We start from the raw sequence: 12,431 nt of genomic DNA on the forward strand, positions 1-12,431 counted from the left end.
ACAAGATGACGGTTAAATATCAGTACCAGTTACCTCTGATGTCTAATTTATTCTCCAGAGTTAAGAGTGCCTGCTCGTTTTCTAAGCTTGACCTCAGGGGGCGTATAATCTTATTCGCATCAAGCATGGGGATGAATGGAAGATGGCGTTTAATACTCCGGAGGGACATTTTGAGTACCTGGTGATGCCTTTTGGGCTCTCTAATGCCCCTTCTGTCTTCCAATCCTTTATGAATGATATTTTCCGAGACTTTGTGGATAAGTTTTTGATTATCTATCTGGATGATATTTTGATCTTTTGTAGTGATTGGGATTCCCATGTGGAACATGTCCGGACTGTGTTCCGGATTTTGAGGGAGAATTCCCTGTTTGTTAAGGGATCGAAGTGCCTCTTTGGTGTACAGAGGATTTCATTTTTGGGATTTATCTTGTCTCCATCGACTATTGAAATGGACCCGGCCAAGGTACAGGCCATTTATGATTGGGTTCAGCCTACTTCTTTGAAGGCTCTTCAGAAGTTTTTTGGTTTTTCTAATTTCTATCGTAAATTTATAGGTAATTTTTCCAGTATTGTCAAATCACTGACTGATCTGACCAAGAAGGGAGCATTAGATTTAGATTTGCATTAGATGTGCTGAATTGGTCTCATGAGGCTGTCTCAGCATTTCAGGAGTTAAGCGGAGATTTACTTCAGCTCCAGTTTTACAGCAACCTGATGTCTCACTTCCATTTCAAGTGGAGGTGGACGCTTCTGAGATTGGTGCAGGAGATGTGTTGTCCCAAAAAGACCCTGTGACTTCTAAGATGAATCCCTGTGCCTTCTTTTCTCGAAAGTTTTCCTCATCTGAACGCAACTATGGCGTTGAGAATCGGGAATTGTTGGCCATGAAATGGGCATTTGAGGAGTGGAGACATTGGTTGGAGGGAGCTAGACATCAATTTGTGGTCCTCACCGATCACAAGAATCTGATTTATCTAGAGTCGGCCAAACGCCTGAATCCTAGACAGGCTAGATACGCCTTGTTTTTCACGCGTTTTATTTTTGTGGTCTCTTTTCTTCTGGGCACTAAGAATGTTAAGGCAGACACCCTTTCTAGGAGTTTCTTTGCTGATTCTCTTAATGTGACCGAGCCTACTACTATCCTAGATGAGGGGGTAGTTCGTTCTGCTATTTTGCCCGATTTGAGACGCGCCCTGGAGGAATTTCAGGAGGATAAACCTGAGCGTTGCCCTATGGGAAGATTGTATGTTCCTGACCAGTGGAGAAAGAGAGTGATGTCTGAAGTCCATTGCTGTGCATTGGCTGGTCATCCGGGTATTTTTGGCACTAGAGATTTGGTGAGTCAGTCGTTTTGGTGGCCTGCCTTATCCCGTGATGTCAGGAATTTTGTACAGTCCTGTGGGACTTGTTCTCAGTCTAAACCCTGTTCTCGTTCTAGTGGGTTACTGATGCCCCTGCCGGTGCCCAAGAGGCCATGGACCCATATCTCAATGGATTTTATTTCTGATCTTCCTGTCTCTCAGAGAATGACTGTTATCTGAGTGATTTGTGATAGGTTTTCAAAGATGGTCCATCTTGTACCACTCCCAAAGTTAACATCTTCCACTGAGTTGGTGCCCTTGTTTTTACAACAGGTGGTTCGGTTACACGGGATTCCTGAGAACATTGTGTCCGATAGAGGGGTCCAGTTTGTTTCCAGATTCTGGAAAGCCTTTTGTTCCAATCTGGGAATTCAGTTATCCTTCTCCTCTGCATTTCATCCCCAGACCAATGGGCAGACTGAGAGAACAAACCAGACCCTGGAGTCTTATTTAAGATGTTTTACATCTGCTGATCAAGATGATTGGGTCTCATTTTTGCCCGTGGCCAAATTTGCGCTGAACAATAGAGCTAGTTCTGCCACTCTGATGTCACCCTTTTTCTGTAATTTTGGGTTTCATCCTCGATTCTCTTCAGAGCAAGTGGAATCTTCGTCCTGCCCAGGTGTGGACACTGTGGCTGTGAGAATGCAGCAGATATGGGACCAAGTGGTGGATAAGTTGTCACTCTCTCAGGAAAAGGCCTAGCGTTTTTCCAACCGGCGTAGACCATTGGTCCCCGGTTTAAAGTGGGTGATATGGTTTGGCTGTCGTCTAAGAATATTCCTATGAAGGTTGCATCTCCAAAATTTAGGCCAAAATTTATTGGCAATGTGGAATATGAGGTAGAGAAAACATTGGATTCTCGTTTGGTTAGACGGAGACTCCAGTATTTGGTCAAATGGAAGGGTTATGGCAAGGAGGATAATTCTTGGGTCTCTGCCTCTGATATTCATGCCAATAAATTGGTTTGTGCTTTTCACCGGGCCCATCCTGATCGGCCTGTTGGCATGGATGAGGGTTCGGTGACCCCTCCTCAAGGGGGGGGTACTGTCATGAACTCATTTTCTGCTCCACCAGTTGAGAATTCCCCTTCCGTTCTCCCTCTGGTGGTGACAGGAGGTAGTGCGGTTAGTTTAACGATTGGATCTCTGGAGTATCAGACTGTCTATAAGACAGCCGACGCCCTATCCGGGTGCTGGTGATTCAGTCTGCTTCTCAGGTCCTGGACTTCAGCTCTCTTCCAGTCTTCTCAAGTTAAGTTTGTTTTTTGCTAATGTTCACACTTGCGCTTGTTGGTCAGTTCAGTTTGTTTTGTAATCAGCCTGCCCCTGCTGGGGCTATGCTGAAATTCCACTCCTATTAATCAGTATTTGCCAATCTGCTTTTGTCCCTTATTAGATTGGCCTCTTTTTTGCTCTGTCTCAGAATATTTCAGAGTGCTGATATAGGTTTAGAAGTCTAGTGACTTCAGGGTTAATTTTGCTATCAGAATTGTTGGACAATTTTTTTGTAGGTTGTTTTTGGCAGATTGCAGACAGTGTCTTTCCTTTTCTGTCCTTTTTAGTTAGCCGGGCCCCTTCATTTGCTCAGCGTATTTTCCTGCCTTTGTTTGTATTTTCATCTTGTTTCACCGTCAATACATGTGGGGGGCTGTCTTTCCTTTGGGGTCTGCTCTGGTGCAGTTAGTTTTCCTCTTTTCCTGCTTTAGGTTTATGTAGTTCTCCGGTTGTGACGAGGCGTCTAGGACCAACGTAGGAACGCTCCACGACTGCTGCTAGTTGTGCGGTTAAGATCAGGGATCTGCAATCTGCATAGTTACCAACTTCTTTGGTTTTCTGGTACTTAGCTTGTTGTCTTGTTTTTCCTCCTCAGTTTCCCTTTCATAACACCGTCGCTCACCTGTAGACTGCAGTCGTATGCAGAGGCTGCAGCGATCGCTCCACCTCCCCAAGCACCGCCTTAATCATAGATGTTGCAACAAGGTGGAACTCCACCATGCACATGGTTAAGAGGCTGTGCGAACAGAGGCAGGCTGTATTGCATTTATGGGAGGATACATGGGCCAGCAGTTTAAGGGCAGACATGGAGTTGTCGGGTGTGCTGTTGTCAAAGCTGAAAGACCTCTGTAAAGTCCTTCAGGGTTTTGAGGAATGCACACGGCTGGTAAGCGCAGATGATGCCATCATGAGCATGATCATTCCACTCATAATGTCTGCTCATGCAAAGTTTGATGCACATTAAGGATCAGGCGTCTGCAGCGGAGGAAGAAGAGGAGGAGGAGGGAAGCCTTGATGACAGTCAGCCATTGTGTGATCAGGGAACTGTCCTTGACGAGGTGGAGGAAGAAGAGGAAGAGGAGGATGAGGATGAGGGGGATGATTATGGGAAGGAGGATGATTCTCGAGGGGCAAGAGAAAATGTTGGCTTGCCAAGGTCAGGTACAGGGTTTGTGTGTGACTGAAGGGATGTGGATTTGGCAAAAAGTGCTCCTCCACCCACCACTGTCAGTGCATCATTGACACCTGGAACATTGGCCCACATGTGTGATTATGTATTGCGGATCCTAAAACGGGACCCCCGCATTGCCAAAATTATGAAAGATGACGACTACTGGTTGGCCAGCATCCTCGATCCATGCTATAAAGGCAAATACACAACATCATGCCACAGGAGAACCTAGAGTTAATATTGGCGAACAAACAAGCAACTCTGGTAAACCATTTGCTAGAGGCATTGCCAGCACACAGCAGCGGTCCAGGTTCTAACACAAGCCATACTGGGCCAAATGGAAGAGGTGTTCGTTGTGCACACAGCCGAACTGGTGTTGGAGACAGGGGTTTCATGACCATGTTGTGGACTGATTTCTCGAGTACCGCTCACACGACTGTTAATACTGAATCGATTGCAACAGACAGGAGACAGCAGTTGTCAACTATGGTTCAAAATTACCTCTTGTCATGGTCACGTGTGTCAGGACGCAGATGTTTCCGCAAGGCGAACCCATGTGACACACGTGCCCCTGGATACACCGCCTCCAGTGGGGCGCATTTAAACAATAAAACGTGCAGGTGGATACGCCGCCTCCACCTGGCGAATTTAGGTATTACACGTTATACATACAATAATCAAATAATAAAGGGCGAACCTGGGAAACTTTAACAATGGTGGGCCCTGCGATAGGGAATGGGGACATGGAGACCTCCTAAGCTCCCCTGAGCCAGTGTCCCTGCACTCCTTACATTCCCTAAACAGGCTCCGCACCTGTCGCCGCACGCGTACCTTAACGCCCTTGCTAACCCTGACCCTAAACCCTCACAAGGGAATGGGTCAGTGCGGAGACTAATCCCACCACTGCACTAATAACACACATGAGGAAAGAGACAATACAGGGGAAACACCACTTAGCTTTGCTCTGTTGCGTGCGCTCCTAGCAACAGAGCCCTCCACCTGAGTGCATCTTCTCCTCCACCTGGATCCATCACCATAACAGGATCCTTCACCTTAGTGCAGCCTTGGAGCAGAGTCCAACACCAGTTGCAGCTGCTTAGTACCAGAGTCCCAAGGAAGTGTTCAGCTTCTGCCACGAAGTCAAGCATGCTTGAGTCCAGCTCAGCAGCCAGGTCCCACATGGTGAGTGCCACTCTCCATAGTAGCCACTCCACCAGACCATGCAGACACTTCCCGCTGACACCATCACTGCGACCCCACCACGCCATGCCAGCCCGTCTTCCAGACACCATAGCTGCAACACGTCCCCCCTGGCTAAGCTGCACAGGACTCCTCACCAGCTCCATCCTTCCTCCAGGCTCTCCAACTCAGAGTGAAACACAAACTCACAATATCACAGGCAGTGATTACACACCCCTAGCACACCTTTATAGGGTGTCACACCTGATCCATAATTAAGTGAACATTAACCTAAACCTAAGGTGCGATACCATTCCCCACCACCGGGCAACTTAGAATGAACGACACACGTGATAATTCTAATGGCCACCGGGGGCAATCACGACACACTTTGGAACCAAAGGAAAAAAAGTTCACTTAATGCATTTAATACCGCCAGATCCAACACTGGATCATGACACCTCTCCTCCCCTTTCGATGGTCTCCTCACAGTTCATTCCCCTTTGACTACTGGGCCTGTAAACTGGACAACTGGCCTGAATTTGCACAATATGCCTTACAGGAGCTCGCTTGCCCTGCTGGTAGTGTGCTATCTGAAAGAGTCTTCAGTGCTGCTGGATTAATCCTGACAGAAAGAAGGACCCGGCTGTCGATCCAAACTGTTGGTGATCTCACCTTCATTAAAATGAGCCATGCATGGGTTTTAAAAGGATTTTGTCCCACCTTCCCCTGATGACACATAGGTTGCCAGCAAAATGGCTCGCTTTCTCCTTCTCTTCCTCCGACTTCTCCAATTCCTCCATTTTCAGCTGCTGAACATCCAGCCTACACCTCAACATATGCCAGTTTTTCCACCTCCCTTACCGGGCTGTATCCCCCAGGGCTAGCGTTAGCACCTGGCGCTCCTGGGCAAGTGGCGGTGCCCTGAGCAGGCGGGTGGCCCACGGCACTGGCACAGGGCCCCTCACAGTACACCGGTGTCTCTGACGCTGGGGGGGTCCAATCGCAGTCAGAGACACCGTCATACTATGAGGGGCCCTGTGCCAGTGACGTTGCCCATGAGTGCTTGCTCAAGGCACCAGCACTTGCAATACTTACCTCTCCCTGCTCCACCGCTGTGACCTCTTCCGCATTTCCAGACAGTGAAATTCAGGTCAGAGAGCGCAATGATGTCACGTCTGTATGCCCTCTGCCTGAACAGTCCAAGTGCAGAGAGCTGGAAGATGGCGACGCTGAGGAGTCTACAGTAGAGCAGTGCCCAGCGAGGAGAGGTATTTTTTTAATGTTTGGAGCAATATATGGGGAGCATTATACACTGGAGAATTATATATGGGGCCCATCATACACTTGAGCATTATAGATAGGGCCCATTATACACTGGAGCATCATATGGGGCCCATTACATATGGAGCATTATATGGGCCCATCATACACTGGAGCATTAAAAATGGGGCCTATCATACACTGGAGCATCATCCATGGGGCCCATCATACACCTGCGCATTATAAATGGGGCCCATCATACACTGGAGAATTATAAATGTGGCCCATCATACACTGCAGCATCATATACGGGGCCCATTATACACTGGAGCATTATAAATGGGGTTCATTATATATGGAGCATTATACACTGTTTGCATAATTATTATTAGGCAACTTGTATTTGAGAGGATTCTTTTTAATATTGAACAACAACTATGTTCTCAATCAACCGAAAAGACTCATAAATATCAAAGCTTAATTTTTTGGAAGTTGGAGTGGTTTTTTTTTTAGATTTGGCTATCTTAGGAGGATAGCTGTTTGTGCAGGTAACTATTACTGTGCAGAATTATTAGGCAACTTAATAAATACCAAATATATACCCATCTCACTTGTTTATTTTCACCAGGTAAACCAATGTAACAATGCAAAATTCAGAAATAAACATTTCTAACATTCAAAACCCCCCAAAAAAAGAGACAAACATAGCCACCTTTCTTTACGATGACACTCAAAAGCCTTCCATCCATGGATTCTGTCAGTTGCTTGATCTGTTTACGATCAACATTGCGTGCAGCAGCTTCCACAGCCTCCCTGACACTGTTTGAGAGGTGTAATGTTTTCACTCCCTGTAGATCTCACATTTTATGAAGGACCACAGGTTCTCTTTGGGGTTCAGATCAGGTGAACAAGGAGGCCATGTCATTATTTTTTCTTCTTTTAGACCTTTACTGGGCAGCCATGCTGTGGAGTATTTGGTTGCATGTGATGGAGCATTGTCCTGCATGAAAATCATGTTTTACTTGAATGATACCGACTTTTTCCTGTACCGCTGCTTGAAGAAGGTGTCTTCCAGAAAATGGCAGTAGGTCTGGGAGTTGAGCTTCATTCCATCCTTAACCCGAAAAGGTCCCACAAGTTCACCTTTGATGATACCAGCCCATACCAGTACCCCACCTCCACCTTGCTGGCATCTGAGTCAGAGTGGAGCTCTATGGCCTTTACTGATTCAGCCTCGGGCCCATCTATCTGGGCCATCAAGAGTCACTATCATTTCATCAGTCCATGAAACCTTACAAAAATCGGTCTTAACATATTTCTTGGCCCAGTCTTGACGTTTTATCTTATGTTTCCTGTTCAAAGGTGGTCGTTTTCCAGCCTTCCTTACCTTGGCCATGTCCCTGAGTATGGCACACCTTGTGCTTTTTGATACTCCAGTAATGTTGCAGCTCTGAAATATGGCAAAACTTGTGGCAAATGGCATCTTGGCAGCTTCATGCCTGATTTTCCTCAATTCATGGGCAGTTATTTTGAGCCTTTTATCAACACGCTTCTTGCAACCCTGTTGGCCATTTGCCATGAAACGCTTGATTGTTCAGTGATCACGTTTCAAAAGTTTGACAATTTCAAGACTGCTGCATCCCTCTGCAAGACATCTCATAATGTTTGACTTTTCAGAGTCCATCAAATCTCTCTTCTGACCCATTTTGCCAAAGGAAAGGAAGTTACCTAATAATTAAGCACACCTTATATAGGGTGTTGATGTCATTAGACCACACCCCTCCTCATTACAGAGATGCAAATCACCTGATTTACATGATTGGCAGTTGACTTTCAAGCCTATACAGCTTGGAGTAGGACAACATGTATAAAAAGGATAATGTGATCAAAATACTCATTTGACTTATAATTCTGCACACAGTGTATAGGCCCATCATACGCTGGAGCATCATCCATGGGGCCCATCATATACTGCAGCATCATATGGGGCCCATTATATATGGAGCATTATATAGGCCCATCGCACAATGCAGCATCATCCATGGGGCCCATCATATACTGGAGCATCATATGGTGTTCATTATTTATGGGTCATCATATAGGGTATGGAGCATTATATGGAGCACTTATTATTATTATCTTATATAGCACCATTGATTCCATTGTGCTGTACATGAGAAGGGGTTACATACAAAATACAGATATCACTTACAGTAAACAAACTAACAATGACAGACTGATACAGAGTGAAGCGTGGACCCTGCCCTTTCGGGCTTACATGCTACAGGATGGTGGGGAAGGAGACAGTAGGTTGGTGGGTTGCAGCAGTTCCGGTGTTGGTTGAGGTGATATCACCGGTAGTGGTGAGAGAGAAGGAGGTAGCGGGGTCGTTGCAGGCTGTAGGCTTTCTTGAAGAGGTGGGTTTTCAGGTTCCGTCTGAAGGATCCAAATGTGGATGATAGTCGGACTTGTTGGGGCAAAGAATTCCAGAGAATAGGGGCTATTCGGGAGAAGTCTTGGAGGCGGTTGGGTGAGGAGCAAATAAGTGTGGAGGAGAGAAGGAGGTCTTGGGAGGACTGGAGATTACGTGAGGGAAGGTATCAGGAGATTAGTTCAGAGACATATGGGGAGACAGGTTATAGATGGCCTTGTAGGTCAGAATTAGTAATTTGAACTGGATACACTGAGGGAATGGGAGCCAGTGAAGAGATTTGCAGAAGGGAGAAGCGGAGGAGTAGCGAGGAGAGAGATGAATTAGTCGGGTGGCAGAGTTAAGGATGGACTGGAGAGGTGCGAGGGTGTTAGCAGGGAGACCACAGAAATGGATGTTGCAGTAGTCGAGGCGGGAGATGATGAGGGCATGCACATGCATTTTAGTAGATTGAGGGTTGAGGAAAGGACGTATTCTGGAAATATTTTTGAGCTGGAGGCAACAGGACGTTGAAAGAGCTTGGATGTGCGGTTTGAAGGACAGGGCAGAGTCAAAGATTACTCCGATGCAGCGGACTTCTGGTACTGGGGAAAGTGTGATGTCATTAATTGTTATAGCAAGGTCCGGTAAAGAAGGTCTGTGAGATGGCGGAAAGATGATGAGTTCAGATTTGTCTACATTGAGTTTGAGGAAGCAAGAGGAGAAGAAGGAAGATATGGCTGATAGACACTCTGGGATTCTGGACAGCAGAGAGGTGACGTCTGGGCCAGAGAGGTAGATCTGAGTGTCATCAGCATAAAGGTGGTAGTGGAATCCGTGGGACTTTATGAGTTGCCCCAGACCAAGTGTATAGATTGAGAAGAGTAGGGGTCCTAAAACAGAGCCTTGAGGGACTCCAACAGAGAGAGGGTGGGATGAGGAGGTGGTGTGGGAGTGGGAGACGCTGAATGTGCAGTTGGAAAGGTATGAGGAGATCTAGGATAGGGCAAGGCCTTTGATGCCGAAGGAGGAGAGGATCTGTAGTAGGAGGTAGTGGTCAACTTTGTCAAATGCAGCGGACAGGTCTAGAAGCAGGAGTATATAGTATTGTCCATTTGATTTGGCTGTAAGTAGGTCGTTAGTAATTTTGGTCAGGGCTGTCTCAGTGGAGTGATGGGGGCGGAAACCAGATTGTAGATTGTCAAAGAGCAAGTTAGATGATAGGTGGGAGGAAAGTTCAGCGTGGTCATGCTGTTCCAGGAGTTTGGAAGTGAATGGAAGCAATGATATTGGGCGATAGCTGGACATAGCGGTTGGGTCGAGGGTTGGCTTTTTAAGGATAGGCATGATTGTGGCATGCTTGAAAGCAGAAGGGAAGGTACCGGACGTTAGTGATAGTTTGAAGAGGTGGGTGAGGTATGGGATAAGTGAGGTGGTGAGTTTGGGGAGAAGGTGGGATGGGATGGGGTCAAGTGCACAGGTTGTGAGGTGCGATTTGGAGAAGAGGCGATTAAGCTCCCCTTCAGTGATGTTGGAGAGTGAGGTTATGGGCTTTGGGCATTGGTCTGGTATACAAAGGGGTTGTGGTGGTTGAGTGATGAAGACTTGCCTTGTTTGGTCAATCTTGTTTTTGAAGTGTGTGGCAAAGTCCTCGGCAGAGATGAGGGAGGTTGGAGGAGGCAGCGGTGGGCGGAGGAGGGAGTTAAAAGTTTTGAATAACTTTTTGGAGTTATCAGATAGGGAAGATACGAGGGTTGTGAAGTAGGCCTGTTTAGCAGAGGTGAGATATGGGGCCTATTCTGTATGGAGCATTATATGGAGCCCATTCTGTATGGAGCAATATATGGGGCCCATCATATAATGTATGTAGCTTTATATGTGACTCATTATACTATATGGAGCAATATGTGGGGCTCAATCTACTCTATGGGGGCGTCCTATACTGCATAGCACATTATATGGGGACCATCATATACTGTAGCATTATGTGGAGCTCATCATATACTGTATGGAACATTCTATGGGACCAAGTATTCTGTATGGATCAACATATGGGGCTCATTATTCTGTATGGCGCACTATGTGGTGGCCATAATACTGTATGGAGGAATATACTGTCCGGTTGTTGAGCTATTGTAGAATTTAAAATAGATATCAGTCATGTAATGTAAGAAGTGAAGTATTTGTCATTGTACTATACCTATATTTCTCTGCCATATTGGAGCATCATGAATTGTGGTATGTAGAGATGAGCGACTTTGCCTTTTTTAGGGTCAAGTCGTGTTTCATAAAACCCGACTTTCTCAAAAGTCGAGTCGAATGAAATCGGCCGACTATCAGGAAAAGTCAAAGGTCCGACTGAAACACGAAACCCAATGCAAGTCAATGGGGAAGCAAAGTCGGCAGGGAGTGGAGGACAGTAAACACACCTACATGCCGGACCCCTTTTTTAAAGTGTGCGAAATCTCTCTCTCTCTCCCTGGACGCTGCACATCTCGTTGCCCACAGTGTACGTCCTTGCTCAGTGGCTGAAACAAGTCACGTGCAAGCATTCTGGTAAATCCGACTTTGGCGCTCGTTTTGCCAACCGAATGGCCGACTTCCCACTGTGGATGGGTTTCGGTCGGCGAAACCCGACTTTACCATGAGTCGGCGACTTATGAATCAGGCCAACCTGTTTCGCTCAACTCTAGTGGTAAGTGTTAAAGGGGCCCACTGTCACTCTTTCACCCGGGGCACACAAAAACCTGGAGCCAGCCCTACCGCCCCCCACAACTTTAGCCAAATAACCCCCAGTCATCAATGCGTAACTATTATTATAAAGTAAATTAAGGATGACAAGCTTAAGAAATAAGAATTGATGTCGTTGACATTGAAATGGGCACTGTAGGTGTGTTTACTGTCCTCCACTCCCTGACGACTTTGCTTCCCCAAAGTTTCGTGTTTCAGTCGGACCTCTGACCTTTCCCGATAGTCGACCGATTTCGTTCGACTCGACTTTTGAGAAAGTCGGGTTTCATGAAACCCAACTCGACCCTGAAAAAAGCAAAGTCGCTCATCTCTAATATGCAGTATATATATATATATATATATATATATATATATATATATACACACATAAACAATGTATAGTCACTGCACACGCTGATTGTACTTAATGTGAAGTAAATTTATTGCTTGACAGTGAGGAAGCGACATCAAACGACGTTTCGGCCACATCGGCCTTTATCACAAAGTCGCTGTAATAAAATACATACATAAAAATATAAAAAAATTGTAAACTTTATACAAAATATATACACATAGTATCCAGAGAGCATGGAATATAAGCACTAGAATTATTTAGAAAGATGTGGAGACATCAAACACGTGAAACTGAGAGATAACGCGGTAGATAAGAAACATGAAGGAGCGTGGTCATACCCTTTTCAATTGAATGTAGGGTCTGTTTTCACCAAATCGATAGTGTCACTGCTAGGCATAAATGAGTTGATAGCATATTCTGTAAGTAGGGATAGATGAACATATCGTTAGGGTGACATAAATAAAAAAAATAAAAAAATAAAAAATAAAAAATCAAGTACTGAACTGGGTGTCTGGAGGACAGATGGATAAAACAGATTAACCAGCATAAGTGGCGTAGCTAGTTGTATACAAAAAAGACAGTGAGGGACTGTAAAAATATGCCCAGGTATCTAGCTGTCCAGACAAAAGCTGTATTCTATTTAGGGAAAACAAACAAATATACCAAAGTTGCCGCTAAATCCTGT

This window comes from Dendrobates tinctorius, unplaced genomic scaffold, assembly GCF_039654945.1.
Source record: "Dendrobates tinctorius isolate UK_male_01 unplaced genomic scaffold, ASM3965494v1 ptg000015l, whole genome shotgun sequence".
NCBI classification, from domain to species: domain Eukaryota; kingdom Metazoa; phylum Chordata; class Amphibia; order Anura; family Dendrobatidae; genus Dendrobates; species Dendrobates tinctorius.